Source organism: Seriola dumerili, unplaced genomic scaffold (genome assembly GCF_002260705.1).
Source record: "Seriola dumerili isolate Sdu_G_001 unplaced genomic scaffold, Sdu_1.0 BDQW01000070.1, whole genome shotgun sequence".
In the NCBI taxonomy this organism is placed as follows: domain Eukaryota; kingdom Metazoa; phylum Chordata; class Actinopteri; order Carangiformes; family Carangidae; genus Seriola; species Seriola dumerili.
Genome location: NW_019174325.1, coordinates 389,667 through 401,620, shown reverse-complemented (window position 1 = coordinate 401,620; position 11,954 = coordinate 389,667). Strand labels below are relative to the sequence as shown.

General features: G+C 42.4%; 1 long non-coding RNA gene across 1 annotated transcript; it reads left to right on the top strand.

Moving 5' to 3' along the window:
* The first annotated feature begins 5,916 nt into the window (after positions 1 to 5,916).
* Positions 5,917 to 6,212, top strand: LOC111220511. Its single transcript, XR_002665061.1, has 3 exons — positions 5,917 to 5,942; positions 6,023 to 6,087; positions 6,186 to 6,212. It is a non-coding gene; the product is annotated as an uncharacterized LOC111220511 (long non-coding RNA).
* Positions 6,213 to 11,954: the final 5,742 nt, after the last annotated feature.

Below are 11,954 nucleotides of genomic sequence, written 5' to 3'. Positions count from 1 at the left end.
AAGAAGAGAGTTAAAACTGCATCACTGTCAGGAATTCTGACAGATTAAAGAATATTTGTTCAATTAAAATGAAGCTATAATAGTTATTATATAGGCTATTTAGCATGATAAACTCTCTATGCATTTTTTAGAAGCCTTGTTTTAAAACCGGAGTGGACAAATGGAAAGACTGAAACAGGAAAACTATTCCAGTGATTTTTTCTATTTTATATCTGCTGCTCTTTATTATCGATCACTTTATTGTAAACTCTTTTGTCCCTGTCAGGATCCTGTAGGAATGATGACTCTGTTTTTCCAGTGATTTGATTGGTTAGTAGTTTGGCTGTTGACAAGTTTTGATCTGATCCTCTAAGTTAACCTGTGAAAGAGCAGCTTAGGAGTTCAGTGTAAGTTACCACGGTGATTTACCTTGTTAACAAGTGAACCACTGTCATAGGACTGAAAAACCAGAGTTAAACCTGAAGTTACCTCGATAATGTCTAATCCTGCTTCGTAGTACAGGCCTCAGGTGGGATAATTGAACCCATATAAAACAATTGAAACACTCAGCAGGTAACAGTGTTGTTTATTTCATGTAGAAAACACCAACAGTTTAACATGTTGCACATCATTTGTATGTTTTTTTGGTCTTTGTGAAATCAGTACTGCATCATTTCAGATATATTTTCCCCACACCTTAATTTAAAAGTACACACACCTCTCATTTCTAGTAAACAATGTCTGAGCACTACTCAATGCAACATTAACTCTAGAGAGATTTGAATAATGCAACTGAACAGGCAACTTGTGGGAGGCAACATGCAGACAAGAGGGTGAACACAAAATCGCTCCTTTTGGCAACAAACTTGTTTCATTACACAAACACACTGACATTTCATTGTTCTGCTCTGTACATATGTTATTAATGCCTGATATCACTGAGTAATGCAAGCATGTACTGGTTCATCACCAAAAATACCCATTTTAACATCTAAACACTAATAAAATTCAGTCGACTTCATTACACGTGTGTTTCAGTGAAAAGGCTAATGGAACAGAAAGTGAAAAGTATAAGAAAGTGCAGGAGGAAAAGGGAGCCAGGTGGAGACTATTGGCATCTGGGCGTGGAAAGCATGCAGGTGGGTAATTGGTGTGGAGATGGCAGGTGAGTATAGTGGCAGGTAATGGCGGTGAATCTTCAGCAGGAGCAGGCACAGCACTGGTTCTGGCAGTAACTGAAGTGAGGAGAGACACTGGTGTGTATTTTCCCAAAAAAACATAATGACAAGCAATCAAATGAGATTTCTTTCACTGGAGAAAAAGGCAGCCTGAAGAGTTACCACATTGAGAGCGGAACAATCTGGCAATGAGTGAGTGAAGAGCTGGGCTTCTAACACAGAGCTTGATGAGTAACAGGTGTGTCAGGTAGTCAGTGCTGTGCCACTACCGTGCTGTGAAGCACACGCATACACTCACACAAAGAGGAGGAGGAGACAAAGGGAAAGAGACAGGGAAAATAAACACTGGAAACACTAGGGGTCACAGAGGGGCTGTGACAATAAAGCAATAAAAGCTCGGGTAAAACAGAGATAACAGTGAATAGGTAGAAGAGCAAAAGGCATAATTCCTGGAAAAGATTTCATGTAAAACAGATTTTCGAGAAATGCATAAAAGATGATATTGTTGGTTTGTCACCATCTTTTTGTTATAGCTGTTTTTTCTCGCTTCAGTTATTATCACTGTTTTTCCACAGCAAAACAAAACAGCCAAAATTATCTACAACTTGCAAAAAGTTGCCTGTCTGGTTCACAGCCCCCCTCAGAGTTTTGCACTACTACTACTGGAGAGCTGTTGGCCAGAGGCTTGTAACTGCTAAGAGAAGAGCATCTGATTATGGTGACACTGGTTGAATGAGATGAGTATAAATAAACTGACCTGAAATGACTAAACTGTTATGTAGTGTGTTTCTTGGGTCATATACTGTATGGGGATGTGTGTAAAGTTTTGATTGTGGTTTTAATGTGGCACTAACCACAAAGACAGAGGGGAATTATGTGTCTGGATTACTATTTGAGTGTACTAAGGGTCCTCTTTACCATGTGCCATCCATAATCAGTGACGAGGTCTTCGTTACACTATGCATGAAAAGTTATTACAGAAAAAAAGGTCACAAGAGGATTATAGAATAAAACAAAATTTACAAAATTAACAGTCAATGTAAAATAAGTCAAACCTGATACAAAACCAAAAGAGATGGAAATTAGATTTTCACATTACACCATATATTTGAGATGCAGTTTCAAACCGTGGTCACCTTAACAAGCAGACTCATTATTTTTATTATCCAGGTATTTTATATGTTCCAGGTGTGATGAACAGGTCAATTGTCTCTTTTGTTCCCCTGTATGAAAAAAAACACCTCACCATCTTCTCACCATCTGCATTGCTGTAGAACTGCCCCACTTTGTGGTTAAAAAATGAAATGCAACATATGATTGGACAGAAGTCAAGGCTGTGTGACACATGCAGAACTGTGTGTAACATAATTTCTCACATTTTCAGTTACACCACTACCATCTGGGTAACATCATTATACTATAGTACAGTATTCAGTAATTCAAATGATGCGCTGGCAACAAGTGGCAGCAAGTCCGCATAGCTCGTATTTTTTTGCAATATATATTTGTATATATTTCGTCATTTCATCTGATGGAGAAATTAATGTACACAAAGGAAGAACTCCTGGCTTTAAAGTTTACCAGATATGGATTTAAACATCCCAAATCAGCTGAGCTGAAGAAGCTGTTCTGTGGATGCAGAGCCAGGGCTAAGCTAAAGGCTAGGAAATGGAGATATATGCCTTTTCTACCATCGATCCTCATGGGAAATGTCAACTCCCTGGCTAACAAGTGTGATGAACTGGAGGCACTTGTGAAGAACCAGCGAGCATATTGTGAATGTAGTATCATGTGTTTCACAGAGACCTGGTTAAATGACAACACTCCCGACAGTTGTGTGGAATTACCCAGCTTCACTGCAGTACGAGCGGACAGAGACACTAGAGCAAGTGGAAAGAATAAAGGTATAGGACTGGTTCTGCTTGTGAATAGATGGTTCAACCCTGGTCACATCACAGTTAAGAATATCTGCTGTCAGGATATTGAACTATTGGCAGTTGGTCTTAGACCGTACTAAGTACCGAGGGACTTCTCACACATCGTCGTCATTGTTGTTTACATTCAACCACGAGCAGAGACTGTTGCGTGTGACATCATTCACGAGACTGTTGAGAGAGTACAGACCCAGCACCCTGATGCATTCATTGCAATATCGAGAGATTTTAACCATGTCACTCTCACCTCTCAGCTGACTGGCTTGACTCAGTATGTTGGCTGTCCCACAAGGGAAAATAAGACACTGGATCTGTTGTATGCAAATGTCAAGGAGGCCTACACTGCTTCAGCTCTACCACCACTTGGCAGATCTGTAACAGGTGTTAGTAGGACCCAATTGCAGCACAACACAGGTAAGATTGGTAATGACTTATTTGCTGCAATGAGGGGAAGCAGGTAAGCAGCACTAGGGTTCAGGTTACTACACAGGACAATAGTCTCTTGGGGTTTGGGGTGGACCCGGGGGCCAGGGCTGGAGAGTCATGAGTCAGGTGCATGGAGCAAGGTGGCTGAACTCGCACACACTGGGGAAAGCTCACCGGGAAGCAACGGTACCATTAGGGAGCAGGCTGGATACATAGTCGAGGGTGCAGGAGGATTGGAACCAGGTGAGCAATCAGCAGGGCAGACGAACCAGGAAGGAGCAGGTAGGCGGGTAATCAAAATAAGATGAAGGATCAGGAAACCAGCAGGGAAGGACTCACAAGACAACTGCTGCGATGTTGGAGCTGGCGAACGCCAAACAGCCACAGGGACAGTCAGGTGGGAACCATGAAGAGCACAGGCAGAACTCATGGTTGGGGACAGAAGGCTGAGGCGTTTACTGGGGCAGAGATGAGGCAGGATGGTCAGGGACAAGCAGAGTCAATACCAGGAAGTCAGTCCGGAGAAGAACGCTGGAAAGTCTCACATGGGTACAAAGAACAATCTCGCAATTAGTGAATGAACCAGGGATGCATAAATATTTGTTAATATGTGATGAGATGCAGCTCGGAGCCCAAGGTGGAGCTGATGAGGTAGGTGTGGCCAGCTGGTGGGAGTGAGACGGAGGCAGGGTAGGTGGAAAATTATTGAAGCCGCAGGTGAAGGCAGAGCAGGCGGTGACAAGATCAGATCATAATCTGGTTTTTCTTCAGCCTTCCTACAGATCCTGTCTACTGAGGCAGGCTGCAACCACCCGCTCATTCAGGAACTGGACCCCAGAGGCCAGTGAGTCTCTAAAAGACTGTTTTGAGTGCACAGATTGGAATGTCCTGTTGGAGTCACAGGAAAATGATAAAAGCAAGGACCCTGATCTTAATAGAATGGTTGAATGTACCATGGACTACGTTAACTTCTGTATGGACACTGTAATACCAGCAGGAACTGTAACTGCTTTCCATACAACAAACCCTGGATCACCAGTAACATCAAGACCCTTCTCAACCAGAAAAAGGAGGCCTCCAGGGATATCAGACAGGGAGAAGCTCAGGTGTGTGCAACATGAGCTGAAGAGAAGATTAAAGCAGGCGAAGGAGGACTACAAAAAGAAAGTAGAGAGGAAGCTGCAGCACAACAACACCAAAGAGGTGTGGAAGGGGATGAGGACCATCACTGGCTATAAGGACAAGACCAGCCAGGCAACATCAGGTGATGTGGACAAGGCCAATGTGTTCAACCTGTTCTACAAGAGGTTTGACACATCCTCACTGTTCTCTCTCCCACTGCTTCAGCTGCAGCTTCTCCAATGGCATTTCCTCCACAACCTCCACACTGGGGTCAAGTCTCCTGTCCTATACAGCAGAGGTGAGGGCGGAGCTCAAGAGGCTACATTCTGGGAACGACTATACAGCCCAGCTGGCTGAGCCTCTCCAGAGGATCTTTAATTTAAGCTTTCAAACAAAGAGGGTCCTGGTTCTGTGGAAAACATCATGTCTTGTTCCAGTACCTAAAGCAGGACGACTGGCTGAGATAAATGACTACAGACCGGTGGCCCTCACATCACACATCATGAAGACCCTGGAGCAGCTGCTTCTCCACCTTCTGAGGTCACAGGTTGAACATGCACTAGACCCCCTACAGTTCACCTACAAAGAACATATTGGAGTGGATGATGCCGTCCTTTACATGCTCCACCGGGCCCATTCTTACTTGGATGAGCCAGGTAGTTACATGAGGATAATGTTCTTTGATTTTTTCAAGTGCATTTAACGCCATCCAACCCCCCATTCTTAAAGGCAAGCTAGAAGGGATGGGCCACAAGTAACGTGCACTATGTTAACGGTTGTAAGATAAGTGACAGGTCCTGGTTAAGGCCTTTTATAGGATGGTTGTTGGTGTTTATATTTGTTTTAAGATTATGTATTTGTGGGAAAATGTGACACTTGTCATTGACACTTGGTCACATGACTGGTCATCTGCGGTCATGTGACTGGGTGTCAATCAGGAAGTGATAAAACGCCGGTTGCCTCAGTGGAAAGCCCCTTTCCTCCTGACTTGGCTCTCCCTCTCATACGGGGTGACAGGCAGACACGAGGGTCCTGTCCGTCAGGGTGAGGCAGCGAAGCTGACGATAATGCTCAGTAGTTTTAACATTTTTGATAATGAGTGGCTTGGGCTTGTGCTGGCCTTTTGTCTGTCTCACCTGTGTGGCCACATGCCCGTGTGCTCCAGCTCTCTTTGTGTTATATTTTAACCTGTGTGGACATGGTAACGTCACCTGAGAGTTATGTTAAATATATTTTATTTATGTTTCAGTTCAGGATTGACGTGGTCATTGACGCCCACTGTGGCAGAGGTGCACAGAGACTGGTAAACAAATATACATGTGTTTATTGTAATGCATTTTTTAGATTGTAGTATTTATAACTGTGTTTTCCTTTTTTTAATAGTGATGCACTGGATTTCTCCTCACTCCTGCATTATTTAATTATGGGAGTTTGTGTACCTTTGCAAAGTAGGCTTATAATTTTATTACTTTTTTAGTGTTTTACTTATGTGCAATATATTGAACCTTGGCCTGGCAACTAATGCATTTCTGTGTTTTCTTTAAAGGACCAGGCCAGCCACTGTTTTCTACTGTTAATTTGCTTTTTTTTGTTGTTTATTTTGATTTGTAGGCTTGAGGCATTTAGTATTTTCTAGCATGATGGTATGGTAGTCATTTTGGATGGTGATGAAAGCTAATGTTTGTTCTCTTCGTATCTACAGTTTGACTTTGTTGTCTTTGCGTTTTACAGGGACCCCTTCAAGTTTGTTAAAGGATTGTTTAACCAGGAAAAGGGAGGGCAGCTTAAAGCAACAAAGTTAGAAGTGCAAAAGTATTTAAGAAACACGTATTCAGACTTGGAGCAGAATAAAGTAGTAGGCCTCCCACCTGACATGCCACCATTAGGACAGATAGTTCATGAGATGGAAGGAGGTTGAGGAGGTAGTCAGGCGTGCAAAGGCTTCTTCGCCCCCAGGGCCAAATGGAGTCCCCTACCGGGTTTATAAAAGCGCACCTGATATCCTAAAGTTTTTGTGGAGGCAATTAAGAATAGTTTGGGAGAAACAGGTTATTCCTAGAGCATGGCGTAGGGCAGGAGGTGTTTTTATTCCTAAGGAGAAGGAATCCTCAGACCTGAGTCAGTTTCGCATGATCTCGCTACTTAATGTGGAGGGGAAGATCTTCTTTAGCATAGTCGCACGGAGATTAGCTAGTTATTTAGAAAGGAATAGCCTAATAGATACTGCAGTACAGAAGGCAGGAATACCAGGTTTCGCAGGGTGTATAGAGCACACTAGCATGATTTGGCATCAGATTCAGGCAGCCAAGACAGAGAAAAGAGACTTGCATGTCATATTTTTGGATCTAGCAAATGCGTTTGGTTCAGTGCCACATAGCCTTATTTGGGAGGCGTTTGATTATTTTAGAGTGCCTGGAGTAGTGGTTAATTTAGTAAGGTCGTATTTCCAAGACATTAAACTATGCGTAAGTACAGCAGGCTTTACGACAGGGTGGCAGAGGCTAGAAATAGGCATTATGGCAGGGTGCACGATTTCTCCATTGGCATTCACAATGGCGATGGAGGTAATCATTAGGGCTTCTAAGTGGGTTGTAGGTGGAGAGAGGCGGCAGGATGGGATGCGCCTTACACCAATTAGGGCCTACATGGATGACATGACGTTGATAACTACAACGGTGCCATGTATGAAAAGAGTACTTGAGAGACTTAATAAAAACTTAAAGTGGGCTAGTATGAAAATTAAGCCTAGTAAGTCTAGAAGTATCTCATTAAGTAGAGGGAAGCTAAGTGATAGGAAGTTTGTAATAGACGAAGAGGAAATTCCAATAATTAGGGAAAAATCAGTAAAGAGTCTAGGTAGGTGGTACAAGGCAGACTTGAAGGACGGAGAACAGGTAGTGCAGTTTCGGAAAGATGTTGCCGAGGGACTGGATAGAATAGATAAATCAGGGCTTCCAGGAAAATTGAAGTTGTGGTGTTTGCAGTTCGGATTATTTCCCAGACTGATGTGGCCAATGTCTGTTTATGAGATTCCATTATCTGCTGCAGAAAAAATGGAAAGATTAGTTAGCTTTTACATTAGGAAGTGGCTAGGTGTTCCTAGATGCTTAAGTACGGTGGCACTGTATGGGAAAGGCATACTTCAGCTCCCAGTCACTAGTCTGGTGGAGGAGTTTAAATGTACTAAGGTTAGGACAGAGCTCCTGTTATCTGGGAGTAAAGATGTGGTAGTCAGTAAGGTGGTTCCAAACCCAATCAAGGGGAGAAAGTGGAATCCAAGAATGGCAGTGCAGGAGGCAGAAGCAACGCTCAGGCATACAGAGATTGTGGGTAATGTCCAAATAGGCCGGGGAGGCTTGGGGCTTGGCCCAGGCAAACCGGTGTGGAGTAGAGCAGGTCCCAAGGAAAAGAGAAAGCTAGTGGTGGAACAGGTTCGTAGACAGGAGGAGATATTAAGGGGTGCAAAGGCAGTGGCTCAGGCTAAGCAGGGACAGTGGTTAAATTGGGAAGGTGTAGATAAGAAAAAGCTTAGCTGGAAAGAGCTGTGGAGTATGGAGGAAAGTAGCATTAGATTCTTGATAGGGGCAACATATGATGTATTGCCAACTCCCCAGAACCTAAAACTCTGGGTAAATGGAGACCCGCTATGTGCATTGTGTTCAGGTACGGCAACTCTAAAGCACATTTTGTCAGGCTGTAAGGTTAGTCTGTCGCAAGGCCGGTACACGTGGCGACATAACCAGGTTTTAAAAAGCTTAGCTGCAGGAATAGAAGACCTACGGAGGCAGGCAAATTTAGGAGGGTCTAAAACAAAGAGAGTTGCAATAAAGTTTGTTCAAGAGGGAGAGAAAGTTGGTAAGACAGCAAGGAGGCAAGGCAGCTTAGAGGATGCTTGTGATTGGGAAATGCAGGTAGATTTAGGAGGAAAGCTTGTTGTTCCCCAGGAAATAGCCAGTACAAAGTTAAGGCCTGACATAGTCTTGTGGTCTAGGAGTAGAATGAAAGTATATTTCATAGAGTTGACTGTTCCATGGGAGGCTTCAGTTGAAGAAGCATATGAAAGGAAAAAGCTCAGGTATGCAGAGTTAGGGGCAGAAGCAGAGCAGCGAGGATGGAAAGTTAGGATTTGTCCAGTAGAAGTAGGATGTAGAGGATTTGTAGCAAGGTCTGTTGTCTCTTTGGTAAGGGAGCTAGGAGCAAGTGGACAGAGTGTGAGGAAAATAGTAAAAGACATGTCAGATGAGGCAGCAAGATCCAGTCAGTGGATTTGGATTAGAAGAAGTAATGGTAGCTGGGGGCCCAGCAGGGGGAGCACTTAGGATAGACAGACTCTTAGGAGAAGCAAGGAAGAAAATCCAGGAAGAGGAAGTGTTTTTAAGTGGAGGGTGTGGCCTGTGTGAGCCTCTTTGAGACCATGCGGTTAGTTCAGGTGAGTTGGTTTGTTTGTATTGCTCTGAATTGGTCTGTAGTGTGTCTCTGACTGTCTAGGCGAGTTTGTTTGTTTTAGGTGAGTTGTTGGAGAGTGGGGGAGTAGGGGGAGGTAGAGCACAGCCTAACCCGGCGGGGGAGAGCTAGCCCAAACAGGCACCTCTCCCTGACTCTACCTCCCTCATTCAAAATGGCCGCCATTTTCTCCAACTGGTTAGGGGAGTTTGTTTGCTGAATCTGCTGGTGTGTTTTGTCCTAGTTGATAATGTTGTGTGTGGTAGCATAGGCAAGGTAAAGGAGAAAATAGTTGTGGTGTGAGGAGCAGTGATGGCTGGCATTAGGGGAGTGACTCTGGGACGCCAGTGATCACTGTCTAGCCTCCTGGAGGTGTCGTGGGACCAACTAGACGAAACACTGGTGAAAGGAGGTTCCCACCTGATGACCCCAACGACATGTTAGTTATCACTGCTCATTAGTCTGTGTAGCTGAATTAATAGTTATCATAGGGCTTAGGGAGTTATTCACTGAGTCTGGTCCAGTTTTTACAGCACAGGTTTCTTGTGTTTATCCTAAATTGTGAAAGGCCGGGTCCGCATCAACACACAGCCCCCATCCTGTGGTGGGACCGCACGGGTGACACTCTGTAGTGGTGTGTATAGTTGTCGTGACACTGCATATATTCCATTGCAATAAATCTATAAAGTTTAAGTGTGTAATGCTATTTAATGTGTAGTGCATGTGTGTGGTGGTAGCTCTGTTGTCTCCCTCTTCTGTCTCCCACAGTCATTTTTATTGTTGCTGTGTAGAGCCGACCGACCCTTATTGTGAAGAGAACTGATTGATTGAACCATCAGCGGAATTGTTCGTTTCTTATTGCCTCATCCCTATATTTTATGGAAATTTTATTTATCTATTGTAATAAAACCAACTTAACTTTTACACAAGATACGCCTCTGGTAAATTGTTCCTGTTCGGGGAAGTCAGAGTGGGTCACAACTTGTACGGGAGATGTTAAAGGTTTAAAGGTTCCTCCTGCCCCTTAGCGGGAGGTGGCGTTGTCAGATATTGTTAAAGGTAAATCTTAGTACCAGGTACTACATATTGCAATTCATTAACTACTAAACCAGCACCTGTTGCCATGGCAACAGTAAACATTCATGTTGCAGACTGAAGAAATGAAAGCAGGGTGCTGGATTTTATACACTGTGATGATGATGAAGATATATTGTAAATAGACCGCCTTTCATACCCCTCCAACCTGTAAAGAGATAACTGGTGTTATTTCTTTACCAATGAGTATACTGTAATCATTCTGTCCATTTGCTGTTGACAGAATAATTGGTATTTTCTACATGTAGGCTATAATTAATTGGCAGTTATGTTCATGTACAGTCACTGGAACAGCCAACTCATTTCTTACAGGTGGTAATAGTGTAATAGGTTACAAGGTTGATTTATTTATCATTTGATGCAGGGTTGTATAACAAGATGAGACTCCACCATGAAAAATCGTTTTATTTTTATGACATCTTATTTATTGACTCATTTACTGTATTGTTGTAAATATCCACTCAAAGATGACATGAATAAATAAAGATAAATATTAACATAGATAATAACATTCTTAACTTTGAAACATTAGACTCAGTGTCATATTTTAGAAGAAAATGTTTATTCAGAAAGAGTAAATGAAAAATCATCATAAAACCATACACTATACAAAAAGAGGTCACTTTAAAGGTGTATTTCCATTTGCATTAAGAATAATGCAGACAGAACAGACATCTCTTAGAATTCTACGAAAGAATTCTAAGAGCTGTCTGCCCGGTGCTTCCCACTGGGGAGTTTCTCTAGGATGATGTACAGTATCATGCAACTATGTACATGCATGATAACTCATTCTGGCTTCTGCCGGGCAGACAGCTCTTAGAATTCTTTCTTAGAATTCTTTCTTAGAATTCTAAAAGATGTCTGTTTGACAGATCAATGTGCATTTAGAAAGTATTCAGTCACTTTTCTTTTAGATTTTGTTATTTTGCAGTCTTATGTTCAAATAGTTTAATAGTTTAGCCAGCGAACGCCAGCTGCCTCCCCCGGCAACTAGCATGCATGGGCCATGCGCCACAATACAAAACAACCGCAACATGCTGATGGATTTCAGTCAGTTATGTGCCTGCAATGCAATAGCATTGAAGGCATATATTATTATTCTGCATACTTATTAGTGTGAATGCGGAGGCACATTATTATTCAAATCTTTAATATGTGCCTGTAATGCACATTGAAGGCATATATTATTATTCTGCATACTTATTCATATTATTCATCTTCCGTATTGAAATATCGGCGCGCAACTAGTCCCACAACTTCGAGACGACCCAGACAATTAGTCTCTATGACATGAATGTTACTGAAAGTAACGTCCTTTGTACAGATTGAAACGTGAGGAGTGAGTACACGCACCGAGCACATTCAAAATTTCTCCAGGAATTTTCGAGTTATGTGCCTGCAATGCAATAGCATTGTTCTTCAAATCTTTATATTTTATTATTCTTACTTCTTCCGCCTTTCCAAGCTCTCTAACTACTCCTTCAAACTTTTTCGTACAGAAACCAATCAACTTTCAAAACGTTCGGCTTGTTCTGTAGATTATTGGATGTACACAACTTTTTTCTACTATTTATAATTTTCAAAATATTAAGCTTTTTCTGAAATTTTTTGCCATTCAAATGAATGGAGAGACTGTTCAAATCCTTGAAAGCTTCAGCCTTATTGAGCTTCAATTACTTCAGCATACTTTCAGACTTCATTCAACCTTTAAACTGTAGACAAGCCTTTCAGAATAAAGCTTGTATTCAATTTTTTGTTGTTCAGGACTAGAGTGGAT